Raw genomic sequence first — 19,774 nt, 5'->3', positions numbered from 1 at the left:
GTGGCCTGTCCCTAGTCCATCCTCTCCAGCCTTCCCCAATATCCTCAAAAAGCCATGGAGGTAAGGAACCCTGGATTCTTGAAGTCCAGGCCAAGGAAATATTAACTCTTGATGGTTGTAATGGGTGAAGGTTGAAGAGGGTTATATAGAAAAAAAGAGTTGGATTTTATATTTACAAGTTTGGTCACCAGGAATTTAATTAATTCCAAAGAGATTTATTTACAATTTATTTATAAAATGCAGAAAGAGTGAAGTAAGACATCACAGAGGTTAAGGTAAGCTACCTAGCCTAAACACTAATTAATTTGCTCCTGGCCCCTGGGCAGGGAGAGTTAGTTCTTAGCCTGAGGGGTCTCTGCCCTTGTAGCTGAGGCCCTGGGGTTATAGGGAGCCTTTCTCAGGAGGATAGTTCTTTCCTGAGGCTGTTCTCTTCAGAGAAAATCCAGCCATTAAGAGTCAGATTTGTACTTACCACAAGTCAGTCCAGTCAGGAACAGGGTCTCAGGTACAGTTAGCACATCAATGAATGAAGAATTGACAGGAAGTAACAGCTCCTTATAAAGACATTTTTTCTTGTGTCACTTCCTGTGCTTTCCCCTAATTCCACATCTACCAATCACAGTTGAAGTCCTGCTTTAGGACTGCCCAGGAGGAAATCGGTAGATTCTGATTTGTCACCCACTATTGCACATGTGGGTCACAGACCGCACACATCATGATTAAGTGGGATACTTTCACTTTTGGTGACTAGATCTAAAACGGGCATATCTCTATATTTAACTTTTAAGTAGGGTGTTTACAATTTTGGTTATTAAAATCTAAAAACAGACAGGGGATACAATTTAATCTTCACAATTAGGGGAGAGTTAAGGATTTTCATTGTGACAATCAGGGGAGAGTCAAATTCAATCTTCACATGGTTCTGCCAAGCTAGAAAGGACTCAAATCCAAGTCCAGGTGCTGGATGAAGGGGTGTGTCATCCCCAGACCAGCTTGCCTCAGCCCAAAAAAGTTGAACACCAGGGGCTTGGGTTCCATGTGAATGTCTTTGTCAGACACAGGAACTGAAGATGAATTTCCCAAGTTCTGGAGGAGTTGAGATCTGCTCTAGAGAGAAGGGTGTCTTTGTCTTTGCCATTGAAATCACAGATTCTTGGTCTCTGGCCTCCAGACTTGCCAAGGTCTTAGACAGGCCACTTGAAAACCAGTTATTTCATTATAAGGAAAGAAAAAGAACTAACACTGTCATTTTCTGTCTATTCTCTGCACAGCTCCTCTGTCCAAACCTACCATTCTCACCTCCAACATTACTGCAGTGGAGACCAAGGACTTCTCATTCACATGCCAGGGTATAGGTCAAATTCATGCTTACTGGTGGCTCATAAACGGAGTTGCCCCAGCTGGTGGCAGGATACAGCTGTCCCCGGATAAAAGGACACTCACTATCCGCAGCCTCACAAGAAGGGAAAACAAAGGACCCTATGTGTGTGGAATCGAGAACCCATTGTTTAGCAATAGGAGTGATCCATTCACACTGGATGTTGCTTGTAAGTATATTTGTTCTTCCTATATGGTGCCTGCTTATAGCCTGGTGGTGTGTTCCCAGAGGCTAGGCTAATTCAGTCACTTCTCTGAGAGATAAAGAGGTAGTCTATGAGGTTCCCAACCCCCTTAATCTTTAGGGAGCCCAGATTGGCCTTGCCATGTGTTCTGGTGGAGGGTGGCCATGTAGGGTGATGAACTGGAGAAAGCCCAAAGATCTTCCAAGTTCAGATCCACACTGGAAAAGTAGAGGACCAGTTGTGAATTTCCCAGTGCAAAGGAAGATCAGGGAGACACAGTGTTCCCTGCTGATGGGTTACAGATTAGAAGATGCCCCTTGTTTCTAACGTAATCTCAATATGGAATCCTTCTCTTTCTTCCAGATGGCCCAGATATCGCCACAATTGTTCATACACCGGATGTGTACCCTACTGGGGCAAATATTACTTTGAGCTGTTCTGCTACATCAAACCCACCAGTCCAATTCACTTGGTTACACAATGGACAACCTGTCAGCAACTCAGCCACATTTTCTTTTATTGCATCACTGAATCATGCTGGAACCTATACCTGTACTGCATCTAACTCATTCACTGGATTGACGCGCAACGCAACCAAGAATCTCATAATCTATGGTGAGTATCTGGATTGGGACCCCAACTTTGTGTTGGGCTCTCTCTTTACCTGACATGAGAGTAACAGAGATAAGTGACACTCTGCCCTCCTGGTCCCATAGCATGGTATTTTGTGATAGAAGGAGCTCTAAGCTCATGATCATGAAAATTGTAGAATCCTTCCATTCCTGTCTATTATCTGTATAGTGTATCTACTTCTTTACCAAACTCAGTTTCTCCATCTGGAAAAATGGACAATCTTTTGCTCTGTATATAATAGAATTCTATGTAGAGAAAGTCTTTTTTACATGGTAGGTACAAAAAACATGTGAGTTGTTGCCATCATCCTTGTTTTTGATATATTATTATTCTCTTCTATTCCAGTGACATACAACCTTCTTTGTCTCCCATCTTCTAGAACTGCAGGTTCAATGACTGCCCCATACTGTTTCCTTCAGTTCATGTCCTTTGGTGATTTGGACCCATAGAGTGTTGTTTCCAGTCTTGGTTAGAGTATAAGCTATGGTCATGCAATGGGGCTGGCCATGATCCTCTTTGGCAGGGAAATTCTGGAGATAGAAAGAAGAATGCAAACTTCATTTCCTTTCACACATAGAGATTCACCATTGCACCTATAGTTTTCCTCTTTGTGGCATAAAGTGACACATGGAAGCATGTCTGTTATGAAACCTGGTTCTGGTCTTTTGACTTTAGCATCAACTAGCTGGGTCCACAGTAGAATTCATGCTTCTCAATTAATTCACTGGTCTGACTTTCCAATGTACAGATGAAAGACCCTCCATTCCCATAATCACATTAATGTACAGCAGGACCATAGAGAGATCATCTCTGGCCTTAGTTTCCTTTTATTTCATGCAGTTTTATTGTTACAAACCTTAGGGGTATCCCACCTTCCTGTGCCTGACTCTGGGGATGTTCTGCATGGAGAGCAGGGGGGAGAGATAGAATTGTGAAGTGGGGATGTGACCTTGGGAAAGTCAGACACCAACAGCATATACTTTAGAGGAGGGATGATTTTTTATTGGACTAAATGTGTACATAAGGATGCTTAGAGCACAATTTAATTTAGCAATGAAATTATCTCTGTGTTACTTTCTTTTGTTAACTATTTTCCAATTACTTTTTCACCTGGTTCAGGTAGCACCTGGGAATGTTGCAGGCTATGTATTTGACCTCTGTGGTTGAAAAGTGCTTTTTCTTAATTTAATTTTTTCCAATTAACCAAAATCTATTTTTTGTCCCCCTTCTACCTCCTACCACTAACGAATAAGAAAATCTTTGGGATGAGTATGGATTCTAACTGCCTATAGCCACAAATTAATATATTCTTAGGTGGATACATGAGAAGCAGAGTTAGAAACTGAGGAAAAATGGGTGAAGGGGATATAGAGAAAGAGGGAAAATAATAAAGGAAGAAAGACTCAGAGACACGGCTTAAAGAGCTTGGGATCCAGCCTGTGTGTACCTCTGATGGTGGTAGAGAGAGAGAGAGAGAGTGACCTACATATGTCCTCAATCTTTTATTGGAGGATCAAAGAATGGGGAATGGGAGGTAGCTAGTGTTCATGTGAGAAGGCATAAGACTTAACATTGGTTCAACTGACAACCCCAAGATCAAAGAAGAGGAGTTTAATTAAGCATGTAACCTGTCATGGAATCTGGTCTGGCAAAGTGGGAACAAGGATACTGTGGCAGCCTACCCAGGAATTCTTCTGACTTTTCAACTGTAGATTTGGAGAGTGGTCAGAATTAATAGAGTACCTATTAAATACAATGATCAAGAAGTACTATGCCTATGAATCCCATACATGAGCACATAGGTTGCAATATTAGTACATTAATAATAGATTCAAGATTAAAATACACCTATGATGTCACATAGACAATCAAGGAAAACTAATTCCCAATCTCAAAAAATATCTGTTGCAACATACACCCTGAATCCATCCCATTTCTGAAGTGAGGCAGCTGATTTCATAGGAAGTCTGTAGGTTTTTGTAGAAAGTGAGTAACCTATTATCATGGGTTTTCTGCAATCCTTGTTAGCCACTGCATTGATCAGAGGTCCCAAGTTTTTCAAAGCTGTTTGCCTTCATAACACTGTAGTTATTGTATAAATTACCTCTTGGTTCTACTCACTTCATTCTGCATCAGTTCAGACAAATCTTCTGAAGTTTCTGTTCTTGAACTCATTCTGTTCAATGTTCCTATGAGTGACTTGGATAAAATGAAATAATATATGTAAAGAGCTTTGTAAATGGTGACCATTATTGTTCTACTGATTCTACAGACAGAAAGAAAGCATAGTTTTGAAACTTGAAAGAAAAGAGAGAGAAAGAAAAATTGGGAGGATAGGGATGTTAAAAACTGATAGGATACAGAAGTAGCTCAGGAAACTGGCACATTAGATGGAATGTGATAAGCTGAATGTTATTGGGGATTGGTATCAGGTCCTATCCTTGAGTAGAATAATCCTAATAACAAAAAAGCATCTGCCTCGATGGGGCCGTGACTGGTATGTATGCCATAGAAAAATGGTTGAAATAATGATGGATGGTTGATTTTAAAAAGGGGAAATTGGAGGCAGTCTTTTATTGCAATGTTACATCACATAAAGAGACGTTGGGGATGATTGAGGGAACCACAAACTTATTATCAGTCGGTAACAGGCAGTTGAAAAAAACATGATGCAACTTTCTTTTTTTAACACTTACCTATAAGTCGTACAATCAATACTGTGCAATGGGGGCTAAATGACTTTCCCAGGGTCATACAGCTAGGAAGTTTCTGAGGGCAGATTTGAACTCAGAACCTCCCATCTCTAGGCCTGGCTTTCAATCCACTGAGCTACATAACTATCCCAACCACTAATGCAGTCTTAAGAGAAGCATGCCCAATTCCAAGAATAAGGAGACAGCTGTCCTTCTGCACTATCAGATAGCACTTGGATTATCAGATGGCACTTGGATTATTGTATTTGGTTCTAGATCACACATTTTACAAGGGGAAACAGTGAACTTGGGAGTGTTCAGCCAGATTGGTGAGGGAGTCTGAAGTCTCTGAAGTTCATTTGAGGAAACTCTGCATATTAGCCAAAGGAATAAGAACTTTATGAAGAGGCCTGATAGAAATTCTCTGAGCTCTTATGTGGAAGAGGAATTAGAAGTCTTCTGTGTGCCCCCAGAGGGCTGAACTAGAATCACAGAGGCAAATGGTGATTGCCACGGTCAGGGTCCAGGTCCACTTGCGACTCCAGGGTTCCTGGCACGTGGCTAATGATCAGTCAAAATAAATAACATAAAATAAATAACAAACGGAAGACAGTTTAATCATTATGGCCATGGGACTGCTTTGCATCTTCGAGCTGCTCTGCATTCCCAGGCTTGGGATTTATTTTTATATTTTTATATCCATATCTTTGCATGCAGGTATACAAAATCAAAGAGAGGTAATTGGAAAAGTGATACATTAACTTTTAACAAATCACTTGATTTACATTCTATATTTTTGTATTGTGATTACAGACAGAATACAAGATAAATGATTTCATCACAGGTGGCTTACTAGGGAGTTTGAGTTACTGATTTGTGTAATTGAATCACTGAGGCATATTGAAGCTTAGTGTGCTTGTACTGTACCTGTATGGGCCTCTATGATTGATTTGTGTGCTGGCTTCATGAGAAAGTTTGGGGCTTAGCTTGTAGTTGAGATTTTGCACTTAAATAAAAGTTAACCCATGATAGTCTTTTTGGGATTGGGTTTAAGGGTCTGATCTTTTGGTGATGTTTTGGAGAATTAGGATACATGTGTTTTGTTCCTGCATTATTTCTTTTGAGACTAGAGGGAATAATAATCATGTCAATTCATAGGTAAGGGGCATTGATGAAAGAAGTCATGCAACGGGGATAGAGTGGGCAGTCACATCTCACCAAGGACCACTCTGTGGTCTCCCCAGCTACCACACATGACTCTGTCAAGGCATCATGGACTGATGGTCCCCAGCATATCCCCCTTTTTTATTTTTGAGCTGAAGAGTCTTCAGTTCAATTTGGACTTGCTGAATGGTGGACCCTAGGTATCAGATGAGGATTGGAAAGCAAAAAAGAATAAGAAAAAAATTAGAAAAGAGCAACAAAGGTATGGGTCAAATCACAGTTGGAGATAAGGGTGGAGATGCTGTCATAAAATGAATTAGCAATGGATGAGGCTGAATAAAGGGATATACCAGAGTGACAGATATCCATGATTTGTCTGTGTAGAGTGGACTCCTTATAGGGATGGCTGCTCGTGATGAAATGAGTGCAGTGATATCCAATATAAGGGGTGCAATGAAGGGGTTTAGGATTGTTTAAACTGTTGGAAATTAATTTTGCGGCATAAATGCCTGGACCATCATACCAGTCATTAGTCATATGAACAGGAAGAATCACAAAAGGTGGTTATTTAACAACAAATACAATGATAGCAGGAATGGAGGGATTAAGAGAATTTGTTAAAATACATAGCAAGAATTTCTATAAGTTGTGTGGGAAACACATTGTACAATCAGTACATAGATTTGAATGGGTTTGGAACTTTTCTTGTCACTGGGGCACAGTAATATAGCAGGGGGAGAGAGAAGCAATGAATTTCCACAAAGAAAAATTAGTAATGGGAGATAAGGGGCTTTCAATGACAGCAATACCAGGGGGTGCAGATAAAATGGCGAACCTGGCAAGAATTAAGGCATTATTACAATCAGGAGGTGTAAATTGTTGCTTGTCCATTCTTTGTTTTGCTTGGGCTGCAAGTGTCCCAATTTGTCCCCAAGCTGGTAGAACATCTTGTTGTTTTAGCACATTCTCTGTATCTGCATTCTCCCAGGCTTGTTGGGATGGGAGTCATGGCAGGAATGGGTGAATCCCTCTGGAATCCAAGTGTGTATGAGTGTACCTGGGGGAAAACACAAACAGATCCTTGCTCCCAAAAGAGGGCTGGAACTACCAATGATTAATAATGATACTTTTTCAAATGACCTTTTGTCTTTTTTTTTAGATTAATTTCAAATTAGCAAGAGCTTTGGATGCATGTATTGGGCTATTATCTGTTTTGAAAGTTTGGGAGATGCAGAGAGCATACTGCTTCAGTAGTATAGGTAGAAGTAAAAATTGATTAGAAAAGTTATCCAATGACACACAGATGGGCGGGATTTAACATGTATTCCAAATAGCATTTAGTAATATTGATGAAATTTTAGCTGAATTTCCTTTTATTCTTCATGGATCTTGTTTCTGTGGACTCACTGATCTATGTGGTCCATGTTGCTTTGGATAAGTCCTTTTATTAAGATCAGTTTTGGTGGAACTAACATATTGTGAAATAAATTCTTTTACTTCAGGAGATATAAAAATTCCTGAGGTCATAACCTTTTATTTAAATTTTTTGATTACCTTTCCCTTATAAATAATTAAATTATATTTGTAACATTTAATTAGAGGTCAATAAGAATATCAGTAATGCAAGGGGAAAAGATTTTGTTTAAAAATATATATGCATTGACTAAACAGTAAAACCAATAAAAGCAAGATATATTGGACATGGTTATTATTATTATTAATTTTTTTAGGAACAAAAAATCTACCCATTATCAATAATACTCCAATTCCAATCATTGTCATAATTTGGAAACAGGTTGCTTGCATGTTTACATAACCTAGCAATTGTTAAAATATTTACCTCAAATAAATGTAAGGTTCTCACTAACTTTGCTACATAGAAGCTTTATTTATATGCATGTCATTATAGTGATGAGAAACTATCCTATCCTATCTTAAAGTCTATTTAAAGTTAGTATAATAGAAATTTTTAGTGTTCTCTCTAAGAATTCTCTTTACTGTAGTAGGAAGAGGGAGGGGTAACAGGTAAACCTGCTGTAACAGGAGAAAAGGGGGGGGTGAGTGTGATGAAACAGGTTTACTCAAAAATTAAAATAAAACCTTTAATAGTATTAATTTAAAGTCATAGGATTATTGTTTTTAACATTATATGTGGATTCCCATACATGTATGTGGGTAATGGAATCCCTTTTCCAATAATCGACGAACTTATTTGTAATCAAAAACTGCTTCTGTTTTCCAGCTAGTGAATGATTACTTAACTCTAGATGTGGAGAGAAAGAAGGGAGGGGTAGCAAGGACTCAAAATGAGTCATCAAGTTTGTATCCTAGCAATTCTAAACAATTCCTTTGAGGGGTTAATATACTTAACTTTTCAAAATGTGACCTTAAATTTATATAATGAATGTATTATGGTTCATACAGAAGCATTTACAGAAAAAAATTGACATGTTGATATATAAAAAGTAATCTATATATTTTCTCAAAAGTTTACCTTAACCATTTGAACCACAAGTCTTTCAATTCTAACATATTTACATTAGCATTTTAAGCAGTTAATTCAATTATTCATAAATCATTGCATTTTTATTTTTGTTTAACTAACTGTAATATATCAATTGTTATTAAAAGGAAGGCATGTTCTCTAACCTGAGCTTCTTTAGGATTCTGGATTTATAGTTTAGACTTTTGCAATTGAATCACATAGCCAAATTGTGCAGTTTCAATTAAAAAAAAAAACCCTTTTTATTCCTGTTTGCTTCTAGAAAAAGGTCATATTTTCACTTAATAGTAGTTTATAGAAATTATAATATTTAGGCATACTCAAATAAACTCTTAAAATTCCTGTTATTTCTTTAAGCCTTAGTTGTAATATGTCTTATTATCAGATCAAGATTTATTTCAGCTATTAGCTAACCTCTCAGGTTTTTCAAATTTTATCTCTAAAATTTAGATAAGGTAGCTGAAAACTTTTATATTTTTAAAACATTTTTGTTGTATTGATCCCTTAATATAAATGTAAAATATTTACAAGCACTTTTGTTCTCCTTCCTGTATCTAAAAAAGGGGATAAATTACTTTTGGATTGTTTCCAAGACAGTAGACGCTTGACTGCCCTTGTAGTCTGAGAAGATCTTTCCTTTCTTTCGAATCCTTTTTTTAACACTTTAGTTACACATTTTTAAAACCTTGACATTAAATCACTCCCAATATATTAATTAAAAACTTAACAACTTCCAAATTCACTTTGTTTAAAGTCCCTAACATTTCCTTAATATTCTAGTTTTCCTTTCAAACTTCTTCTCAAGCAGAATAAAACCTTCAGTTTTTGTTTCTATTACTCTTACTATAAATAGGGGAGAGGCGACTACCTTTTACCTAAATTTAATAGCCTAATAATGAATCTTATTTGACTTCTGGACTGGTCAAATTTCCTTTGCCAATTGCACTAAACACAATCTGAATAAAAATTAAATTTCTTCACAGCACAAATTCATACATATTTTGTGTACATCTATTATGACATTATAAGAAATTATATTTAAATAGATATGTTTCTTCTTAATCATAGCACATATATTCCCTATCAAGAATAACATTGTTTAAAACTTCCAATCTTAGCCATACATCACATACTTAACAACTATACAAATTCACTTATGCTAATTACCAATTCTGAACTTCTACAATCTCAATGCTAACATGCAATTACTTTTGCTGTCTTTGAATGACACTCATTTTTGAAATCCAACATTTAATTCTTAGAAAAAGTTCTCCACTATAACTGTTGTCTGACTGAATTTTACACATAAACATCTTACGTTTTACTAAGCATCCAGTATGTTTTTTTTTGCCTTTTAAAAAGGAAAAATTCCTCTTGGTGTCAAGCTGTCTATTAATTACTTTCAACCAGTTCTGAACTTATTGCGATCACTATCTCTTATTGGTTCTAGTGTTGATAAACAGACCTCTGGCTTGAACAGAATTGAATTTAGCTAACATATATCACTTCTAACTGAGACACAATCATCACCATAAAATTCCACTTATCACAGTACATTTTCAGACTAATTAGCAGTTTTCCAAAGTTGCCTATATAGATCTGTAACCTCAAACCTAAGAGAATAGCCAATTTTGGGAATAAAAGTTCCCTTTGTGTATTCCAAATCATTTTTCCCTCTTTTTTTTCTGGATGGGCTCTTTCCAAAACAAAAGGAGGCAAGATTTATGGAACATAAATTACCTCTTTTCAGCAGAGGACTTTTGAAGCAATTTTTGTAAATGACCAATTAAGGAAACAAACACAAAACTTATGATGCAGACACATAAATTGAATCGCACATAACAAACATTAAACACATACTAGGGAAGCATGCTTTTAAGAGTTAAGGTGTTTACTCAAGATCTTGAGGAAGAAAGAAAAAGGAAGAAGAAAGAATAAAAAAATCCATCTTGCTGTTTCCAAGGTACTATCCCTTTAAAACTGTGAGAGGTGAAAAAAGTTTTTGGCTCCACAAGCCTTATTTGAAAAGGCAGTTTTCAACAAGGGGTTGAAAAATGGGCTTTTCTCTGCTAAAGCTGAAGATCTGGGGGTCGTGGAGGAGGAGGGGGACCCCTTATTCCGAGTCCATTCATTCCTCCTTCCCTCAAGTGGGGGAAGGGGTTTACTGGTGGTTGTCTAGCCCACGGGGATGTTATCAGATTTTGATTCTGGGCTAACTTTTTCTTCTTTGTCTAAATTTACCATTCTTACATTGGGGAACCACAGACTGCAATTTTGAATAAACTCCAAGAACTTAGTCAGCTGTGATTTGCTTGCTTTTCTCTCCTTTGCTCCCCTTTTCTGAAAACTGTGTTTAATTATTTCAGTGAATAGCTTGCTTTCTTTTAGTTCACTGTGTCCCATGGCGGCCCTTTGCTTCTCCTAACTTAACCTGTTCTGAAACCACTCCTCTTGCCTAGAAGGTAAATTCAAACTGTCTGTGAGTCCCCACATTACCGGAGAGCTGTAATGATTCTTGAGATTAACCAAGCTATCTTTCTGTTGTTCTTACTTGGGGAGGACTCAACAAATCGTGAGGCATCATAGCAGTGTAAATACACCCAGGAAAGGTCCTAAATGAAGCCATTGTGAAACTGTGAGTTGTGTGAAGCCAGTAATGCTCTCTGGGACTTGGTGCTGTTTTAGATAGGTGGGAAGCTGCACTTTTACAATGTGGGCCACTCTCTCCAGCACCATCCTCAGTTGCCAAGTATTGCTCTGAAGAGTGCAGGCTGTAAGCAGGATCTCCTCCTTGGGTTTTTCCCTTATTAGGCCCTGAAATGCTTCTCAAAGTTAAGGGAGCAGCTTTAGAGATCTTATTGCTGCTCTCCCCAATACCCCACCTCCCACTAATGCTAATTGCTGAAGGCATGTGGGGGCTCAGAAAGGGCCTTAAAAAAAGAAAAATAAAATAACAGACTCCCAGGAGCAAGATACCCTTCTTTAAAGGGCTAGAAACTGGAGATTTGGGTTACACCAGGTTTTAGTGTCAGGAACTCATAGCTCAATTCCAAAAACCAGGCTCTGTTTGGGAAAACCCCCAAAGGATAAGCTTGCTTCCCTCCCTCCATACTTAACCCTTTTTGTCATCAAAGCAATGCTTTCTGCAGTGAGGTAGTAGCTTTGATCAGTCTTTGTAATGATTGGTTGGAAGGAGATTCAGAGCAGCTCCTGCTATGATGCTTATATCTTGGTTTCTAACTGCTGCCCCTCTGCTTCCCCAGGTCATGATGGCTCACCTAATGAGGTCAGCTTTATTCTTTACTCCTGGGAATATATTGGCCCAAACTGAGTAATCTTCTAGGCACAGAGAAATGAGATGATACTAATTACAAGAGTTTCCAGATACCCAGCACTTTAAAGTCTACTAAGCAATATAGCATCTCATTGGGTTCCAAAGCATAAGCATTATTTTCATTGAATGGTAAGGAATGGTAAGGAAACTGAGGCTACATAGCACTGGACTAACACCAAGCCTCCCCCATTCCCCATCTCCCACATCACTGATCCTCTTCTTATTAGTCCACAGTTACATTCATTCATTCATTCATTAAAAGGGTGCTCATCTAACTGTCCTGGGACCCACAGGTCTTTCACCTCTATCCCACAATATTTATCACCCACTTGCTCAGTAGAAGGTACATAGGCTTTGGAGTAGAGATACAGAAAAATGACTCAGTCCCTGCCCCCTCCATGTTTTCTTGGTTTTAATCATATATTTCTGACGAATTTCAGTTATAATGGGTATCTGTTCAAATAATGCCTCCAATCTATTGTCAGCTTTCTTCTTCATGATACCAGCTCCAACTTGGATGTAATTTAATGTCTGAACCATTGCCATGAAAATTACATATACTTGAGGGAGAGTGTTCTAGAGAAAGGATATATCCAAAGGTATCTGGGTCTAATAGGTAGACCCAGATATGTTTATGTTATGTGTTATGTTTACCACAGTAACACCATCAAAACTCCCATTAAAGTTGCCCAGAATAAACAACTGCAACATCTTTTCCACAAAATCCATTCTGTTGTTTCTACTTCACTTGCCTCACTTAGTTATTAATATGTCAGATACTAAGTTCTTATTTTTTTATAGATGTTTATTGACCATGGCTACTCTACCCAAGGGCTCTAACTGTTGACAGTTAACAGTTGGAAATGTCTGCTGTCATACTAACCACATTTTGTTAGAATGAAGTTGTCAGTTATCCTAAATTGTCTCCTTTGTCATATTGGAAGAGGGAGAAAGCTGATTTTTCTCTCTTTCCCCAAGGGAAGAGGTTCGCCCATTAAAATCAGTTATTAGAGGTGAGTAAAGGAAGGGTTAGTGGGGAGACATGTTTGAGGAGGACTGAAGGGGGGAATCCATCTCACCCTCCTCCTACCTTCTGGACATTTATCATCTACTTTTCCTCCATTATACCCAAACCAACCCTCTAATACAAGGAATATGTCCCAAACTAGAGGAGCCAAAGGGAGAAGATGACTGAGACAGAATCACAAAATTTCACTTTCAGAGAAGGAAAACTTGTTGTTCAGTTATTTCAGATGGGTCTGTGTCTTTATGACCCTATTTGGTGTTTCTTGACAAAAGTACTGAAGTGGTTTCTATTCTCCAGCTTATTTTACAGATGATAAAACTGAGCCAAACATGGTTGATTAACTACCTCCTTTGAAAACCAAGAATTATTCAAAAGTTGAGTGGGCTTTCTCAAGAGTATTGAGCTCCTTATTATGGAAGGTCTTCAGGAATAGGCTGGGTGGCCATTGGCCAGGGAGAAGCTTAGAGGACATCTAGGCTTCAGATATCAGTTAGAATAGATGTAGTTTTTTGCAGCCTTGAGAGTCTTTACATATTCCCCAAGTTGGAGGGGCCTCAGAGGATGATATCTTCCTTCTCTGTGCAATGTACCCTCCACTGATCCCACTCTGCACCTGGCAGATTGAAGAAGAACCCAATGTTTCTCTGAACTTCAATGCCCAGAAACCATCTGCCATGTCTAAATCCTCAATGACTGCAGACATCATTTACTCTGAAATCTAAAAGAAATGACTCAGTCCTTCTCGTTCTCTGCACTGCACATGTATGTGCAAGCAGACCTCTGAGATGTTGCAGGTTTGGTTCCAGATTGCCAAAAGAAAGTCAATTTAGCAAGTTTCCCAGTGCTGTGACATATTTAAACCATATTCTAATCTATTAAGGGTGCAATAGCATTATATCTAAAAACCAATGTGTGTACCTTAATTTAAAAATGCTAGCCATCATCTGAACCTTCAGACAGTTGTCATTTTTTGGCTGGTAGAGCGTCTTTCAAGGTTGCTGGCTGCTCACTGTTCAGGGTGATGGCTGCTGTGGCAATTTCTCAAAGTAAGGTGATGATGAAGTTTGCTTCATGGATTTACTCTTCATGCCTTCTAAGCTTTCTTTGTAACATTCAATGGTTTTTGATAGCATTTACCTCACAATAGAGCTTTTCTCAAAATTGGAGTCAATCCTGTCAGACACGCTGTTGCTTATGTTTACATAATATTCTTCAATATTGTTGTGCTGAAGAGAATAGGGAGGCCTATGGAGAGGGAGAGAGATGGGGGAAAGGCCTGTCCATGGAAAGTCAGAACCCACAGATTTATTGATTCAGTCAGCTGTCTCCTATGGCACAGTTCACAGCCCCCAAAACAACTGCAATAATAACACCAAAGATCCCTGTGAAATGTTTACGGTATTAGGAGACTAAACCAAAACCTGAGAGAAAATAAATATGAGTACATAGTCAAGATTTCATTTCCAATACTTGATCCCACACCAAATCTGAAGGGCCTTTTCTCAAAGCCACTTAGGGAGGAGTGAGTATTAAAATCCCTCTTGTCATCTTCCCTCACGAAGACCTAAATCCTATACCTCCTTTCACCCAGGGGGATTAATTCCATTTGGCCCATAGAGACTTCTTCCTTTCTTTTATTGATGCATATTTGTAAAATTATTTGGCCTATGTATCAATTGGAGAATGGCTTGATTTTTTGTACAATTGATTTAGCTCCTTACAAATTTTAGAAATTTGACCTTCATCAAAGGTTTCTGTTATAAAGGTTTTCCCCCAATTTGTTGCTTCCCTTGTTACATTGGTTTTGTTTGTACAAAACCTTTTTAATTTAGTGTAATCAAAGTTATTCATTTAATATTTTGTAATGCTCTCTCTTATTTGGTCTTAAAGTTTTCCTTTCCCAGGGATGACAGGTATAATATTCTATTCCCTCCTTATATTTAAGTCATTCAACCAGTCTGAATTTTTCTTGGTGTATGATGTGAGATGTTGACTGAAAACTAATCTCTCCCATACTGTCTTCAAATTTTGCCAGCAGTTTTTATCAAATAGTGGCTTTTTGTCCCAGAAGCTGAGATCTTTGGGTTTATCATAGATTGTCTTTCTGAGTTCATTTACCCCAAGTCTATTCTACTGATCCTCCCTTCTGTCTCTTAGCCAGTACAATATTATTTTGATGACCACTGCTTTATAGTGCAGGTACTACTAGCCCTCCATCTTTCACTTTATTTTTCATTAGTTCCATTGACATTCTAGATATTTTGTTCTTCAAAATGAACTTTATTATTATTTTTTTGTAATTCAGTAAGAAAGTTTCTTGGTAATTTGATAGGTATGGCACTTAATAAGTAAATTCATTTGGGTAGGCTGGTCATTTTAATTATATTAGCTCACCCTACCCATGGAAGATCGAATGTTTTTCCCATTATTTAGATCTAGTTTTAATTGTGTGGAAAGTGTTTTGTAGTTTCATTTTTGCAGTGCCCAGGACAGAGGGTACAAGTCAAAATCCATCAGGAACACTGGTTCTAGGTATCATATTTTGGAATGGGCTCTCCATAGTGTGACCAGAGGAAGGTCAACAGTGTTATTAGAGGATTGGAATGCAGATTGTGTTTGGTTGAAAGAACTGGAAAAGAGAAGGGTTAGAGAGGACATAATCAGTCTCTGAGGAAGAAGCAGCTTTGGGAGAGAGTGCTTTCCCCACTCCCAAGAGTATTTGAACAAAGGATGATGGATACTTGTCCAGAAGGGCTCTAGAAAGGCAGCACTTTCCTCTTCTTCCTCCTCCTCATCTTCCTCAGGCACGTGGGTCCCACTGAGGAATCTCTGGGGTGTCCGGGGAAAGTGAGCTTCCAATGACCTTTTGAGAGGCCTCATGCAAGTGATAAACCCAAAGCAGCACATTATTGCTCAATGAACTACATGACAGATTTTTCCACAGAAGGAGCACAGAAACAAGGCCCTGGTTATGCAGAGGAGTTTAAAAGCAGAAAAGATATTTGATGATCCACCTCTTCATTGGTTAGGCTCCCTGACTAAGCACCTGTGAAAACTGGTGCATATTGGACTTGAGGGAAAGGAAAACTGGGCCAGCAACAGTTGAGGAGACAGACCCTTCTATCTGTTCATGGCCACAGTAAGCTCCAGGCCCTGTAGATTTTATGTTGAACAATGCTGTCATGTATAAAGTTTCTTCAACATGAATGTGACACTTACAAAAGAATATTCTAGTGATTGTTAAAGCAGTTTCCATGTCATAAGCAGAGCAGGCAGGGTATGCATAACTTTTAAGATATATTCTGAATGGATTTTCTGGAGAGGGGGATGTTCTTTAGTTTGACCTTATCTGTTTTATTTGTGAATAACTTTTCTTTTTTTATGTTTTTGTGTCCCAAATATGGCCACCAAAAAGGCCTCCAATTTCATTTATTTTTCACCTAATGAATGTGGGCATCAAGAAAAGTTTGAGAGAGAAAAAGCAGACTGGAGAAAGGATCCTGCTCATGTGTCACTTGGACCCTCTGCCTCGTGAGGTTACTTATAAATCTGAGCTTCACTGAACATCTTTCAATGGCATATCCAAAATGATAGTAGTGACTGATCTGTCAGTTCTAGAACTTTCCATTTGACAAACATTTCTCCCACACCTGCCATATACAAGACATTATACATAACCAGGAATGAGTGTAAGTCAGAGGAAGGTAGCCTCTAGCTCACTCTCCTGAAGAACTTCTGAACTGTCCCCAAATGCCCTGTGTAAGCAGTGAGCTCCCCATCCCTAGACTTCTTCCATGGCAGAAAGGATGTATTACATGAGTGAAGATGCAAATATAACTGCTGAATCATCCTTACCATGGAGCTGTGACTAATACAACACATTACAAGGCTAGGACCCACAAAGTTCTTTATGGGCTAGAATGTAGGGCTAGGATTTTCCACTAGAAGAGTATCTGTGACAGGGGTCAGCGTGTGGAAATGATAAGTGTCTCCAAATAGTGATAGAGCTGCCCCCTAGAAGAGAGATGAGACTTGTTTTTCTTGGTCCGAGAACTAGGATCAGTGGATGGAAGATACAGAGAGGTAGATGTAGGCTAGACATAAAGCCTTCCTAACAATTAGTTTCCTAAAAGGTAATGGATTACTGTGGCGGCAAGTAGGTGACCCTTCATTAGAGTACTTCTAATCAAGTTGAAATAGCCACTTGTTAGGATAATATGGGATAGGCATTCCTGAGCAGTCGAGATCTAGAGAGCCCCAGAGGTCTTCTCCAAATATGAAATTCTATAATGGGATTAATGGGAGAAAGGTGACTAGTATCAGCCACAGCGATACGGGGGTATAGGCTTCTCCTAGATGCCCTAACCCCAGATGGTGGGCCAACTCAGAGAGTACATGTAAGAATAATTTTTCCTTCTATTTCTGCAGTGCTAGGAAAGGTGACTTTGAGGCCCTCTGGCCTCTCTCTTCATTCTTGATGAGCAAAGATAGGCACCTCCCATAAATTGATAAACATCTACTTTATATCCCTGATATATGATTGCCCTCTAAGCTGAACAGTTCACCCCCTTTTGACTTGGTGGCATAGGCCATAACCACATGACTGATCTCAGGTTCCAGAGACCCAGTAACAGACCATCATCATCCTTTCTCTAGTCATGTAGGTACTGTTGTCAAAAGGGTGTAAAATCCCCAAACCCCATCTGCTCCAGGAGGCAGGGTTCCACCTGGACCCCATCACCTGGCCTTTCAACATGACTTCCGAATGAATAATTTTCTCTTTTTATATATAAGCAAACTTTTGGAGTCTTGAAAAAAAAAGGGTATCCTGAAAAGAACCAGCATTTTACCTCAAAGCTCTCCTTCAACAATAGGATTCTGCTCTTGCCTTTGTTTTATTCCATCTTCTTATCAAGGATTTGGATCCAATGAGATTATATATGTGAAAAGTTCAGTAAACAGTAATTATTATTATTCTATTGATTATACAGACAGGCAGAAAGCATAATTTTGAAACTTGAGAAAGAAAAAAGTGGAAAAGGAAAGGGGTAAGAAGCTGAGAAGACAATGACTATATGCATGGAATAGCTGGGATCCAGAAGGAGCTCAGCAAGCTGGCACAGTGGATGGAATATGATAAGGTAGAAATTATTGGGGAACAAGTTGAGGTTCTGTCCTGTGGTCCAAAAAGTCCAAGGCATAAATCAGATGGACCACAAGGTGAAAATCTTCAGGGACCCTCCTCCCACCCCAAAAAGGATTTTAATTTACTTTTTAAAAAAGTTTTATTTAATTAGTCAATATAGAACATTATTCCTCAGTTACAAGAATCATATTCTTTCCCTTGCCTGTAATAGTTAAAATAGTTGTCTGCCATAAACTGTGGCATTTAAAAGAGTGGATGCCATAAACTGTAAGAGTTAAAATGGTTGAGGTTGTAAACTATAGTGATTAAAATAGTGGAAGACTTAAATTGTAGTAGATATAAGATTGTGACTGCAGAAAATATGTTTTCACTACAGTGTCTTGTTTTAAATCAAATATAAGGTGGTCACCAGGGAAATATTCCCAATTATGAATATACCCAAGTCAATTCGGTTTTATAAAGATTTTAATTAATAATACAATGAGGAATTAAAAGAAAGAGAGAAAGAGTAAGAAAGGAATAAGTATGAAGGGCCTTAAGCCAACATGGCCTAGACCTGAGTCTTAAGAGAGAGAGATCAGTCAGTCCTTAATCACTCACCATCCAATCAAGGATTCTAGTGACACCAGGCCAGCATCATCTCAGCTGCCTTCACCAGCTCAATCCTTAATCTGAAATGTCCCCGAGAGAGTCTTGAGAGAGACCCTTCAAGGCAGCCTTTCCCAGCTGACTCCTTCAATTCAGCCTTTCCCAGCTGACCTTTTAAGAGACTTTTTCTTTTCCTTATATAGGGAATTTTTTCCTTTGTCACCTCCCCTAAATTCTTACATCTACCAATCACAGTAGATGTTTTCCAAAGGACAGCCCATTCTGAATTCACAGCTGAGTCGACTAATCCCTTTAGTAAGTTTGAACCAGAAAAAACTTCTGAATAAGTTTTCACCTCTTTGCTCCTTGTAAATTTACAACTTGCCTGACCTTTATAGGTACTTAGCACCCTATTGTATAAATTCTAAAAATAGGCATGGCTTAAAGAAACTTTTTGTCTCATTATAAGTATGGGTTTAAGTACTTTCATTGTTTAGCAAGGAGTTTTCTCCCCTAAAGCAGTCCTAAGTACGGGTGGAGTAGAGGTCCTCCCATTTCTGATCCAAGTAGAGTTCTCACATTTTAGATGGGGAATGGTCCCTAATAGGGAATTGTCCCAATGGAGAATTCCCCAGTGGGGAATTTTTTAACATTCACAAGTCTGAGAAATTTCAAGATTCACATGCCTTCCCATAAATGACACCAAATTCCACTAGGTTTTACATGTCTTTAGACAAAATAATTTTTCATGTTGTTGATGTTTACACTAGGATCATAATTTGTAGTCTACATCCCCAATCATATCTCCATTAACCCATATTATATATTATCAAGCAGTTGTTTTTCTTCTGTGTTTCTGCTCCAACAGTTTTTCCTCTGAATGTGGATAGTGTTCTTCCTCATAGATCCCTCTGAGTTGGTCAGGATCACTGCATTGTAACTAATGGAGAAGTCCATTACATTTGATTGTACCACAGTGTATCAGTCTCTGTGTACAATGTTCTTCTTCTGCTCCTCAAATTCTGCATCAATTCCTGGAGGTCATTCCAGTTCCCATGGAATTCCTCCGGTTGATTATTCCTTTGATCACAATAGTATTCTATCACCAACATATACCACAATTT

The 19,774-nt window shown here is 38.5% G+C and overlaps 1 protein-coding gene across 1 annotated transcript in view; it reads left to right on the top strand.

The window, feature by feature from the left end:
- The first annotated feature begins 12,745 nt into the window (after window positions 1-12,745).
- The window catches only part of LOC103092745 (carcinoembryonic antigen-related cell adhesion molecule 5-like), a 203,878-nt gene continuing 196,849 nt past the window's right edge, over window positions 12,746-19,774 (top strand). The window contains exon 1 of the mRNA XM_056796419.1: window positions 12,746-12,902. The gene's annotated coding sequence lies outside the window, so the exon portion shown is untranslated. The remainder of the gene's footprint in view (window positions 12,903-19,774) is intronic.

Source organism: Monodelphis domestica, chromosome 4 (assembly GCF_027887165.1).
Source record: "Monodelphis domestica isolate mMonDom1 chromosome 4, mMonDom1.pri, whole genome shotgun sequence".
Taxonomy (NCBI): domain Eukaryota; kingdom Metazoa; phylum Chordata; class Mammalia; order Didelphimorphia; family Didelphidae; genus Monodelphis; species Monodelphis domestica.
This window is presented reverse-complemented; position numbering and strand designations above follow the sequence as displayed.